The 13,956-nt window shown below is 42.6% G+C and overlaps 1 protein-coding gene across 2 annotated transcripts in view; it reads left to right on the forward strand.

Moving 5' to 3' along the window:
* Positions 1 to 804: 804 nt before the first annotated feature.
* The window catches only part of LOC126050126 (fibronectin type-III domain-containing protein 3a-like), a 50,434-nt gene continuing 37,282 nt past the window's right edge, over positions 805 to 13,956 (forward strand). For both annotated transcript variants that reach the window (XM_049827599.1, XM_049827600.1), the window contains exons 1-2: positions 805 to 893; positions 6,103 to 6,203. The gene's annotated coding sequence lies outside the window, so the exon portion shown is untranslated. The remainder of the gene's footprint in view (positions 894 to 6,102; positions 6,204 to 13,956) is intronic.

Here is a 13,956-nt window from a genome sequence, read left to right on the forward strand (position 1 = left end):
TAAGCCCCCCGAGTGCTCAGGATGCTCTGACGACGGACGCGGAGAACAGACGTCGGGATAGCCGCCTCCTCGTTTTGACAAGCCGGTAACGACATCTTGCCTTCCTCTTCGCTTTGCCCGCTTGGGACAGCTGGCGTTAACGCCCTCACACTTCTTATGGCCGTCAGCGTTAATGCTTTTTATATTATTTACACAGTATTAGGGTTCGGGCCTTTTGTCTCTGCGTGCACTGTGACCCATCTGTCCCCCTACACTGGAGGGGAGATGTATAAAATGTGTGAAACACCACATTTCTCCCGGTTTTGGCACGACGGGGCGGGCGGAGGCCGCAGGCCTGCCGGGCACCGGTTCGTGCGTGAGAGCCAGGGTACGGACAACGGCACCGGCCGTGCCACCGGGTGCCAGGCAGGACATCGGCCATCAGGTGCCACCGACCCTCGGCCGCTGAGGGACAGGGCCCGGCACGGACTGCGGGCCCCCGGGGGCACCTCAGGGGACGAGGCCCCGGGCCTCCTTCACGGCGGGACGGGCGGGTGACCCAGCCGGCCGCTCCGTCACACCTTTGTCTCCGCTCCGTGCCGCCTCTGCCACGAAGAGCTGCGTCCCCTCCCTCGCTCCCCGGCCCTGCTTCCCCCGTCGGACTCCCGCAGGCCCGAGCCTTCGCCCCGGCCTTCCAGCCACCTGCGGCCTCCCCCCCTCCCCCCCCCCGAGCCTCTTTTCGCGGGAGCGGGTGGCTAAAGACGAAGATCGGCCCGGCCTGCGGTTGGCGCGCCCGCCCGCCCGCCCCCGGCCGGCGGCGGCGCAGGCGCAGTGCCCGCATTCCATCATGGCGGAACGGTCGGTTGGCGGTCGGCAGCGCCGGGGTTGAGGCGGGGGCTGAGGCGCCGGGCACGGTCAGTTGTTGCCGTGGGGATCGCCGCGAACGCAGATTCGGGACAAGGGGGGAGCCGCTCCCGTGGGCTCCTTCTGCTTCCCCCGTGGGGCTGGGTGGGGGAGAGGGTGGCGGGGCCGGGCCCGGGCCGGGCCGGGGGAGAGCGCGGCGTTCTCCACCCAAGGCGGGGTGGGCAGTGCCAGGAGCTGGCGGCGGCGGTGGGGAGCGGAGCGGAGCCCGGCGAGGCGGGAGAGGGGGGGGGGGGGGTGGGAAGGCGGCGGGGTGCTGGCCCGTCTGTGGCGGGAGGCGGCGGGGTGCGGGACGGCGGCTGGGGAGTGGGGGAAAGGAGGAGGAGGAGGGGTGCCCGCCATTTGGGGGGGGGGGGGGCGGGCTGTGGTGCGATTGAGGGGAGAAGAGGGACCCCGGGGTGTGGGGAGGGTGTTGGGGAGGGGGAGCCCGGGGTATGAGGCAGGTTTGGGGAGGGTGGACGTGGCGTACGGGGGGCAAGTGGGGGCAGCCCGGTGTATGGGGGGAAGATGGGGTGCCTGGGGTACGGGGCAGGCTGGGAGGGGGGGGGGGGGGAGCCGGGGTTGGAGGAGGGCTGTACGGGTGGGTTGCCCCACGGGGTGTGGGGGGTCTGCCCGGGGTTGGGGTGCAAGGGGGGGGGGGGGGCGCTTCTAACGGGACAGCCCCGCTGCGGCGGCGGCAGGTCCCGCTCGGGTGGGGTGGGCTGGAAAGGCAGAGGGGTCTGGGGCCGGGGTCGCGGCGGTCCCGTTCGCAGGGCGGGGGTATGGCGGCTGCCTTTCAGCGAGCCCCGCTGTGCCTCCCCGGATGGGGTTCGTGCCAGCGAGCTCCCCGGACTCGCTCTTCCCTCCGCCCGTTCCTGCTCCTCACCCCAACGCACAAATTCTCCCTGTACCACCCCCCCCACCCCACCCCCCGCCTTTTCCTTCTGTTTCTTTGGGGAGAGGGGGGGTGAGATCTGAAGTCGTTCCCCCCCCCCCCCCCCCCCAAAGCTTCCCCCTCGCCGCTCCCCCCCCCCCCCCCCCCTTCTCCCTCCTCGGCAGCCGGAGCTGCTGCCTGCAAATGCCACGTAGCCTTGTAGTTGTTCCCCTTGGCTGATCAGCAGCTCGAGTACCAGACACCTCCCCCAGCTCCTCCTGGGGTCGGGGCAGGGGGAGGTCAGTCCTGTCATCTAGTGTTTGGGTGGTGACCATCTTTTTACCCTCCCCCCTTCTGCTTTGTCCCCCTCTGCCTTGGGGCAGCGGCAAAGGTGGGGACCCTACTGTGACTGCTTTTCAGTGCAATCCTATTTACTGCCTTTTACAAAAGGCTGTTGACTTCAGCAACGTGCGGTTGCTTTCCTGCGGAGGGCTGGGGGAGAGTCTCCAGGGATTCGTGGCCCCCCAGCCTCAGCCAGCCCCTCCGCTGCTTCTTATTTGAGGCGCTTCATGCGCAGCACATCGCAGTAATCTCGGAAAACAGGGTAATAATAATGCATTGCTGGCAGGTGTATTTGCTTCCTTTAGCAGCTCGCTCTCAGCTGGCTTCTGAGTTTTGTTCCTGTTTAAAACTTGCTACTCAGACTTCTTGTTGAGAATGGTGGAAATTTTCTGTAAAGCTAATTTATTTTTATAACTGATGTTTCAATTTCTGTCCATTCTTCGAGTATTTTATGGCTTTTCTGTCCTGCGGTAACTAGGTTTTCAACATTGGCAGTCCTTCCTCGCTTTACCTGATGCCTAATTGTGAATATTGACACACAGTACTGCTGCAGATAAGTTCTTCAGTAGCCCGGTACGCTTATGCCTGTGGTCTGTGATTCCTAATGTTCTTCTAATGTATTTATCTTTATGACACTTGATTCAATAGGGAAATACTATCTCAGCCACAGATGGAAAGACTGAGGCACCGAAATATTTATGGCCCAAGGTCACACAGGAAGTATGTGGTGAGGCAGGGAATTGAATCTAGATTTCCTGAGACTCAGATTAGCATTTTAACCAGGGAAGCATCCTCTCTGTATTTGAAGCCAATAAATTGACCTTGGAGTTAATATCCAGTGTAGAAGAAAGTACTTTGTGTTTTGCTCAGTATCTTTGTGAGTAAGAAGCAAAACCCGAGTTGCTTCCCACACTTGCATTCCTTTCCTTGTTTTATGTAATTTGTATGTGAAAAAGGATAAGGTGGTAAAATAGGAAAGATGTTGACTTTCTCAAGGCTCTGTGTGTGTAATCATGCATGTTGAAAAACAGCCAGCTATTACGCGGTCCTCTCTTTTAGGTCTTTTTACCTTACTGTGTTCCAAATCTCTGAAAGTTTTGGAATGCTGCTGTTGTCTGGGAATAATTTGTTCTTAGCTAGGATCAAATAAATCTAATATTCTGTAAAGCTGAGTTGAAAGTCATCTCCTTTGTGTTCGTTGGTATCCTGGTTCTTAGTTTGTGATTCTTAATACAGCAGTCTGTGAATAAACAGGACTTGTATTGACTGTCTTAAATGTCTCCTGGAGCAAGCTATTACAAGTTGTTCACTCGGTTGTAGGCTCAGTATTGTTGCAGCAAGTTTTTGAAAAACTTGGCCTTAACTGCAATTAAGCAGCACTTTGACAATGAAATGGAATAATTTCAACTTCTTGGGGTTTGTGTCGGCACAGATACATATTGCAGGCTGTTTTCATTCCTGTTATATTGGGGTAGCGTATTTCTGTGTGTAAAACTTGGTAGTTAATGTTACTACAGTGTTTTACTTGCCAATGGTTTTGAGGGATTGGATGTTAGAATAGTTTAAAACAATAACTCCTAATGTATTCACCTTTAGAGAGAATAAAGATAACTTTGTTTACACAAATGTGTTTCCTGCCACAGCCCTTGGTCACAAACTGCATCTTTCTTTGATGGTGCACTGAAACCAAATTTGCAACAAAGCAACATAAATGTTCTGTAACGGTTTTAACGGTCTTTTGTTTGGGTTTTTTGGGAGGCTAGCATTTGCATCATGTTGACTGTGTGGGTCGTCACACCCATGCCAACAATCTTTCATCTTTTACGTTTATTTTTAGGAAAGTTTTGGTGAGTCCTTAAAAACCAAGATTTTATATGTACTGTGCAAACAGTAAAAATTCCAGCATTCTGCTCACAAGAGAGAGTGCCTGGCCTTGGCAAACCCCCACTGGGAATGCAGTATGTTGAAGCAGTACTATGTATGTATTTGTAGACCCATTTGTACACCAATTATTGAAAAAGGTTTTGGAATCCCCTTAGGTGAATTTCAAGCAAATTAAAATACATGTTTTAAGCTTGGAAGACTGAAGCTGGCACTTTTATTTGATGACCTGCTATTTCCCCCAACTTGGAAGACTTCTTGTGAAATTGTAGAAGTAAGCTTGTAACTTTTAAGGAAATAGACAACTGGGAAGGCATTCTTACAATATTCTGCATCAAAGTCATAAGCCGGTATGAAATATTGTAAAATGCCTCCCTAGCTACGTATCTTCTTAATTTCCTGTCATCATTTCATTTAATCGGAGAAGAATTTTAAATGTATATCTGAAAGCAGATGAGAAAACCTCAATATTAGTAATACTGCAACAGTCAAGAGACTTCAGGAAAAAAAATTACGTTTCTCACTTCTAATTTTGCTATATCTCAAAACAATCAGGTCTGAACTATCGGTGTTTAAAATTGTGGTTGCTCATTGCTCTGGTTTCAAGGCCGGTGAATATCAGAGAACTAACCTTTTCCTTTTTTTTCACCTGTTTTTAGCAAGTTGTGATGATGCTTACCAAGGTCAAGATGGTTAGTTTTCAGCTGTTATCTTTGCTGCAAGCCAGACCTTAACTGAAAAGTTTTGGATTCCTGAGTGAGGAGCACACACTGAACTCTTTATTGCATTCTTGAAGAGCTTATTGTAAAAGCAGCGATAATTTATTCTTTCAGTGGTGCTAACACAATCCTTTCTGTGTATTGACCAGCAAAGACAGACCACTGGCTCAGAGCCCCTAGTCCGTTTCAATCTTAATGTAAATCTGCTATTGTTCCAAATATCTTGATTGATGTGGAAAATGCCTCCGTTTGCTCAAGGTTCACTTTTCCAGCATTGGGGCCTGATGCTTTATACTTTTTTGCCCATGTCTTATTAAAAGTAGTTTAGGAGGAACATTTATTAGGCTGTGACTTCAGAAACATCTGCGACTTCAAGACAGTATCACCTTTCTGGGGAAAATAACAATGGATCTGCTGTGTTTGCTGGAGGAAGCTGTGAGCTTCTGCTGGCTGGCTCAGTGCAAAGCTAGCCAGCTGAGTCTGTAAACTACCTCAGTGAGCTACGGGGGCAGTGATTTCTTGGAGTGTTGCAGTAAAACTGGAGAACATACATGCCTGTGCCTTTTCTTTAGAAAACCTGTATTGGGAATTGACTAATATTTGTAAAGGCTTCCTGAGTTTGGAGAGCCAGAACAATGCAATTTACACTCCTCAGTGTGTGAACCGTTTAGGAACTGGAGTTTGGTACTGGATTCAGTAGCTTGGGAAAGATAGTGGGTTTTACATTATTAAATTTAACATCTTGAACCGCTCCAGTGACTACTGAAGCTGTTTGTTACCTTCTCATGCTGGAGCACCTTTAGTGGAACGGTTTCTAGAATAAGGTTGTGCTGCCCCATAACAGTAAACTGTGATTGCATTTTCCAGATTGTACGGTTTATGTCTTTATGTCCCCTACCAGAGGATAAATATGTTCATGATAATTTAAATTTGGATACATTCACACACTTTCTGGAAATGGATTTTTTTTCATTACTTTTGTCATACAGAGGAATAGAGCATTGAGTAGATAACTAAGTAAATACACTTAATTACCACAGAATGCGCTTCATATGGGAACCATCTTCATACCATTCAAGTTACCTTTCACTAATTAGATCATAGATAAGAAATGGAGTGTCTTTGGCTAGTACAGCATTAAATGTATGTGCAGTGTTTACACAGTTGTCAGGTTTTGCATTCTGTACATACTGAATAAATGCAAGAACGCTGCGTAAGGTCGTCTGGTTCTTTCCCAGTGGGGTCTTCCTTGAGTTTTATTTGCTGATTCTAGTAGAGTTAATCACTGGCTGTTCTCTGATGTCTCTTGCTGTCTTATTGAATGTAGGTTGTTTTCTGCACCTTTTTTGATAAGACTTCATGCTTGCTAAGTCACTTAAAAGAAAATTACTCTTTTCTTGTCTGCAGGAAGAAGACTGAGGGACAGTACAGCACATTGCTCATACAGCAGGAGCTGACCGTGTAACATTTATCAACAGGAACAAATTCAAGTCAGGAGAGTGTCAACGGTAATTAGACATAATTTACTATTCTCCCAGATTTTATAAAGCATTTTTTCCTTTTAAGTCTCTAAGTAACACTTTAAGGTGAAAGAATATAAAAGCATTTGACAGACTTCTAAACTTAGGAGTCCTTTTCTTTTTTTCCTTGGAAGAATTTTTTGGATAACTTATTATCAAATGGAAAAAATGAATTAAGGAAGGAAGAACTGATAGAGTTCTTGAGGTAAGAAGAGGTTTGGTATTTCCACATAAACATTATTGATTTTATAAGGTAGCAACCTTATCTTTATTTTCACATTACTTTCTCTCTCTCCCCCCACTCCCCTCTCTCACTCCCCCCTCCGCCCCATGCCACCCCTTAGCTGGAAGTTTTGTCTTTAGAGAGACTTGCATAATTGGCCTTTGGATAAAGAAAGTAAATTCTGGTTTTAGCTAAATGCATTTCCTGTGTAGAAAACAGCTGAAGTGGGTGGTAGCATACTGATAAGGGACCAACTAGGTGGCCTTACTCAGATACATTGTTTTTAGTTGGAGCTCATGGAATTGAGCTCCTCAGTCATGGAATTGATCAGGTCATAGAGCTGACCTGCTTGAAAAGCGGAAAGAAATCTGTCAGAAAATTGCCACAGTATGGCACTTGTGAGAGCAAGAATTCTCCAACTTTCTTTTTTTTTTTTTTTTTAATGAAGATTCCTGTGAATTATATTCTGATGTACAATACTGTAATACCCTTATGAAACCATGGCAGTTGCAGTGTTAAAAATAAAAGTAGCCAAAAGTAAAGATTAGTTTGGAAGCTGTGGGCTGGAACGGTGTGTTTTATGTGGGAGGAGAATAAGAAGATGCAGTATAAAGTATGTGTGAATCAGAAGTCACTTTTTTGATGTAAAGACACAAAGTAGCCGTTCTCATTTTTTGAAGAGTTGATGTATCTCCTGAAGACCATTGTCAAGCTTTTTCTAAAAAGAACATTTAGGTGTAGAACCACCTGTTGCATCGGTGGAGGCCTGGTCTTTCCAATTCATGTATTTGAATTCATGTTTCACGACCTATCTGTGGATTAGAAGAGAGCCGTTGTTAATATGGCTCAAAATGGGTATCTGTCAACACTACACAACTATTATATAGTCACTAATTAACCCTATCCTTTGAGAAGTTTTTGATCCCTGTATGTGTGATATTGGCTGCATATAGTTTACAACAGTGTGTTCTTTAGCCTAATGCGACTGCTGCATTGAGAAATGCAGTGCCACATCAACTGTGTTAGGATGAAACTGCTTTTTTGCATTACATCACAGCTAATGTGCTGTTCATTGAATTGAAAGGTATTGAAGCAGATTTTAGTTTTTCTATGATGGCAGTATATTTTTGCTGAGGTTAGGTCACCTCTTAATGAAGAATTAGTTTTCATGTTATGAATATGCACCAAAATTCAAGTGTAATGTGCTAGTTTCAACTTCGTGAAGAACAGTTTACCCCATTTTCCCAAGCCCTTTCATGTTTGGTTCACAATTGTCTAATGCAACAGAAGAAATCGAGTAAAGAACTGAATGGTAGCTAATCGATGTGGAATAGAATGTGATGTGAAACTACATAAGTAAAAAACAAGTCTTTGGGGAGAAAAGTTGAAAGTGTCCTCTGAGTGCAAGATCAATCAGCAGATGGATTTTTTACAAGACATTAAAAAAAAAAGAAATGGTAACCACATATAGTCTCCTGGAGTTGAATAGGTATTTTGGGAGGAAAATCATTTAACCATGTTAAATATGGGTTTATAAATTTAGATTAAGTACTTTTATCTGCTGTTTAATGCCTTTTATTAAATAGCTTCAACACTGATATCTCTAATGCGGATCCGTTGCTTTCAGTTCTGCTATGTGAAGTATTAAAGTGTTCCAAAGCAGTGATCTGTACCATTAATGTATAAGTTCAGTTGGGTTCATCATACTACAGTTACTTGAAGGAATAAAGGCAGCCTTTAATGTTTGCATGGATATAAGTAGCTTTAGTACTCTTTTAAGTACTTGCAAGATGGTACATGTTAGTATTGAGCAGAATGACTGTTTTCTTCAGAAGGTTTAATCAGCTTACCAATGCATATATTTTTGTCCATTTCAAAATGTCAGGGGTGATAATTATTTAGAAGAATTAATCAGTTTTGGAAGATAATATGTAAACAACTTTTTGGTGTATTGTAAACTGTCATTTTGCTTTTTAATCCCTAGATTTCTTCAAATAGAAACTTTGTAAAAGTGTATATATAAACTGTCACCCTTAGATTCTTTGAAACTGTGATAATTTCCACTTAAGCTCTTACGTGAAGGTGTGCTTACATCCCCAAACTTGTAGCGGCTTAACTGATTTACCAATAAATATTTAAAGCTTGGATATAGAAGCAAATTATTTTAGTCTGTTACAGTGCATCAGCTGAACTGTGATAAATGGTTATATGCATGTTACTGGCCTGTTACAAACACTGAGCAAAGTGTGCTTGCTTAAGCTTCACGTGTATGACCTCATGCTTGCATTTTACTTTGCATTTTCCATGAACTAAAAAAATGCACATGGTCTGTTACCATGAGACTGCTCAGATGTGGTAATTTAAGTAATTTATTGGTGTGTTTTAGCCCTTGGTTTAAGTATAACCTGTTTTAACTAGACTAATTTGATCCGCTGTGCAGCTAAAGCGTTACAGCCTGAACCTCTTCTCATGTTGCGCAAGGAAAACAGTCTTCAGTTTGTGTATCAAAATAATTCTTCCTTGCTTGAAGCTTGCATAATCTCTTACAATTTGAAGAAATCCTTTGCTTTCACTGTATTTTTATGCTTGTTTTTGAAGTCATGTTTTGTAAGAGGGTTCTTAAATTAAAAAGCTTGTTTGTGTCAATACACTGACAGGATACATCAAGCACACTTCTCATTCACAGAAGCAGAGTGAATCAGAGCTAGTGGAAAATCAGCCTTTGCTTTCCTTAGTCCCTACAGAAACCTGAAAGGAAACTCCTGCTTATATTAATCTTGTCAAGTCCTGATTTTACTTCTGTTTTGTTGGATTAGACAACTGACTGCTCTGACCAGTCTTGTGGTAGGGAGCCTTTCCTGGAAATAGCATTGTTAATGTTGGTTTTAATCGTCTGGATGATTGCTCGCTCTTAAAGTCAAGTTTAAAGTAAATAAGTTGTTGTTCAAGATTTGGAATGCAAGCATTTGGAGGATAACTTTTGGATCACAACATGATTGTATCATTTGAGCTGTATGAACTTTGTGCGTGGGTCTGCCATCCCATAATGCTCTCTAGCTTAATTTAGGACAGTTATTACCCAGCTCTGACACTAAAAAGGTCTGAGTTTTGGTGCTTCCCTGGCATAACCCCAGGAGGTTTCATTGGCTCAGCAAACTGATATCCATGTCTATGTGCAACACGGAGTTTGCATGTTTGCTGTCTGGAAATGTATCACATAGGACAAAGTAGACTAGCCAAGCTCAGGGTGTGCTTAAATTTGCCACTTTGCTGGCCTGTCGTCAGCCAGCTCTTGCTTGAAGATTATAAGAAAAGCTTTTAAAAATACTTAGATATTTATTCCTTGCTATGAACTAGGTATTCCTTGCTCTAGGGAGGAAACTCGGATGAACAAGGTGCTATGGAGTATGTGTTCCTGTTGCGGTGGACTTGTCCGCACGTACAATAGACATTTCTTTGGATTGTTTCCAGTCTTTGAAACAGAACTTTTTCCCCTGGAATTGAAGAAGGTTGGTAAATTAATGGGCAGAACTTGTTTCTTTTTAGGGGAAAAAATTACCATAAAATGGATTCAATTTTACGTTCCACTTCAAGACCAAATTTGTCCCATAGGAAGGAATTGTACCTAGTTATGCAGATACTTAACCTGAATTTCAGATCTTGTAGCACGTGCAGCTCCCTGTAGAAACTTGCAGTTCCCATCTTGTAAATCTTGGCACAGTTTTAAACATTTTGCTTCATCGGTTCAGATCTGTAGTTACTTAAAGGTGTAAACTCCAGCTACCTTTTTGCTGACTGGTTAAGGTTTCTCTGTGGCCCTTACTGTATTATCACCAAGATATATTTTCAGGTACGTAGTAGACCTTGTGCTCTTAAGAGTGTAGGGTTGTCTTTCTAGAGCTGTGTTTTATTTGCCAAGAAATAACCTATTAGCTTTCCAGCTGTTCTTTACCACTGTTAACATTACACCTGCACCATGAGTCCTGTGAGGACACTGTCACTGCTTTTGGTCTTTGTAGGGTTTTCCTTTCTCATTTTTTATCATTTTTTTTTCATTTCAACAGTGTGCTTTACTTCTTGTGACTCTGGTCAGAAGTTTATTTGGAAGTACTTTTCAATGGGCTATGATGTATGTTATTTCCATAAGTTCGAAGTGATTTGGATAGACATTTTTGTATAGAATTTCAGTAGTATGTTGTTAATGTGCAAATAAACTGGTTTCCTTCAAGGCCTGAACAACCAGAACAATGTTTTGAAATTCAGGGGGCAAAGTTTCACACTTAGAAAATCATAATTTAAATAAATATGTTGTTACATTGCACTTATTAAAAGCTTTTCCATATAAGCTTGAAAATTTATGCTTTGTATAGCTTTAGGACATTAGAATGAGCAACTTAGCTTATGCCAGAATGTGTCATCTTCCTAGCTGGTGGAAAGAAGCAGTCAGTTTTGCATTTAATTCAATTATTTTTTTTTTTTACCACCACCAATACAGCTGGAAAATATCTTAATCCCATTAGTTTTTTAAAGTTGAAATAAGAATGAAACACTTTAAGGGCTCAGTCCTTTGAGATGTTCCGTTCTGTTGAACACTTCCAGAAGTAGGAATTGGACCTTTCAGGAACTACTGGGTTTCATTTTATGGGGCTGGTCACTTAGGAAGCAGCACAGAAGTGCTTAGGATAGGGCTCTGCTTTTCTGGCAATAAGAGGAAAGGTGTAAAATAACTATAACAATGAAGGAAAATATTTATGTGAAAATAATGTAATGTTTGCATTATAGAAACTGTTAATGCAAACTTTACAGGCCTCAAATCAATGATCAAGAGGACAGACATGGCCCTAATGTGACCAATGAGCATATTATTAAATAACAGCTCCAATCAAGTCAAATCTGATGTACTCTGGGCATTGACAAATACTTGCTTCCCAGCTCACAGTTCTTAACAGTGGAGTTTCTCTTGTGAAGAACAGCAAGAAGTTCTGCAGTCACTGGGAAAATGCATCTGACCCTGTAGGGTGAGCGCTGCCCTTCAGACTGTGCATTTGCCTTTTTTGTCCCCATGGAGTAGAGCTCTCAAATCTTAAGGGGTGTAGTTTCAGGTTGGAAAATAATTCTTCTGTGCTATGGGTGGTTGCTTGTGTAGTTTCTATTTGAGGGTGGAGGGGAGTAATTTTTTTATTGCTTTCCTGGTACAGTCACATCAGGAACTTGATCTAGGTTGGTAAGGGAGGATGAAAGGTGATATTATCACTTACATCAGAGTTCCCGTGTGTCTTAGTATGTTGTATCTGCTGTTTCTCTGTGTTTTTAGGGTTTTGTGGTGTCTGTGATATGAGGGATTTCCATCTCAATCTTACTCCTCCTTCAGGGAGCATCTTTATGGGCAGCCAGGTCTCACAGTACCCTCAGAGATGAGTATTAATCATCTTTAGAAAAAAAAAAGTGTCCTGTAATTTGCTAGTTGCCTTTTTTTGTTTGGTGGGGGTTTTTTACCCCTCTGCTCTCCTACAGATCATTTACACCTTGACATCCCCCTCCATGGGTCATTCTTGTCGGTGATCACAGGAGCCAGCTAACTTTCTGCAGCTTTTAGGAAGTTACTAGAGGTCCTTCTGGCAGCTGGCCTGATGTGTTTGATCTCCAAATGGTCTTTGACAGGGCAGAAGGACTATCTGTAATAAAAGACTTGTGGTCTATATTTTACCATAAAAACTATTAGCACTACTTCAGAATAAGCATTTAAGTAACAGTTAAACTTTTTGGAAAACACAGAGAAATGTTCTGGAATTGTCACTTTTTCAGATGTCAAAAGAGAAAAAAGTTTAAGAAGAGTTTCAGAAGAAAACACTTGGCACAAACTTTGGAAACCTTGTACTATGTGGAGTTGGGGTGGGCATTTTGTTGAGGTTTTTTTTGTTTTACTTGGGTTGCAGACCTCATCTAGGTCAGAATTGCAAGGCCTTACCAATACCTAGATCAAAATGACATCGGGCTTTACAGCTGTAAGCATTAAAAAAGTTTGAGCACATTTGTTGGGTAAGTCATGAAGAACGTTTTCAATATCAAAGTTGTGGCGCCTTTATGGCCAGAAGCCAAACTTCATACAAGATGGTGCAGACAAATTCACTTGGGTGTCATTATAAATTATTTCCAACATTTTAAACAAAACATATATTTAGTTTTGAACAGATGACTGTTATGGAGTGATGGTGGTCTCTTCAGAGCTAAAGTTGTAACTGAGCTTCTGTTAAGTCTCTCATTCCCTTAATCTTGCTAAAAGTAAACCAATCCACCTAGAACGTCTCATGTGTGGTCCTGTGGCAGAGGAGATCTATTTTGGGATTGGGATGATATCTTAAACACCTTGTTAATACTGTTTATTTGAAAAACTTGGGTGGGAGAGGGTACCTTGTATCTTTTTTCCAAAATGTTTCCTACCTCAAAATGGTGTGAGGCATAAATTTCAAATCTGGAGGGTTGAGGTTTTTTTAGAATTCATAAATAAGGTTTGATCTTTTTGACAAGGCTATTCCTTAGCCTGGGGTTGGGGATGACTTCTGTTTGGGTCTACTGTTGTTCTTTTTAACAACCTTCGGAGATCACTGACGCAAAATTTAACTGACAGATTAGAGTGTGTTTAAAATACTCAGAAGTCTCAGTTTGCAAGAGATCTGGAGTTTAAGGCATGGCAGTGTCTCGGCGTTTTCTTTATCAGAGTACATGATATGTCATACACATCATATATGTGTATGTCCACAGATCCAGTTCTAGATGTTACTTTTTTCCAAAGGTGAAAAACACTATGTTGCTTGTAATAAGACTTTGTTCTCGCCCCACCCCTTAGAGAAAATAAATATATATAATATATGAAAGTATAGTAAATATATAATACTAATTAGTAATTCTATTAATATAAACAGGTATAATTAAAATTCTAGGGTTTTTTACAATACTGCTTTTAATAAATAGCAATATTGTAGTAGTTTACTTCCTGCAATAAATGTAAGCTTATGATCAGGCTAGAAGGTTGCATAAGGTGCTGAACCTAGAAATCAGGAAGTCTGAGCTGAATTTCTAGCTCTCCATCAGACTTCCTTTTTGGTCCTGGACACATTGTTCTTTCTAACTCAGGCATACTGTATTAAAAAAAAGAAGTCTCTATTTAAGTAATAAGCTCCTGGGAATAGGAACTTTCTCATATTAAATCCAGCACTTACTATAATGAAAATACAGTGTTTGTGATAGCTTCTGTGTGGGATTATAAACTTCTTTTGCTGTTCATGAAATCTGTTCAGTTTCCACTCTGGACAGTGGAATGAAGCTGATCCATTTTATCTACAGTATTCGCCCCCATTTAGTTTCTCTGTGATATCTTTCTGGAGAGAGATTTTTTAATATACTAGGAAATTATTTTAATATGAGATAACATGATTTTTAAAATGTGCTAAATATGTAATACTGCTACATATTTGCACAGTAGTTAATCTCGTATTCTGTTAATATGATCAAAGGACA

This window comes from Accipiter gentilis, chromosome 24 (assembly GCF_929443795.1).
Source record: "Accipiter gentilis chromosome 24, bAccGen1.1, whole genome shotgun sequence".
Taxonomy (NCBI): domain Eukaryota; kingdom Metazoa; phylum Chordata; class Aves; order Accipitriformes; family Accipitridae; genus Astur; species Astur gentilis.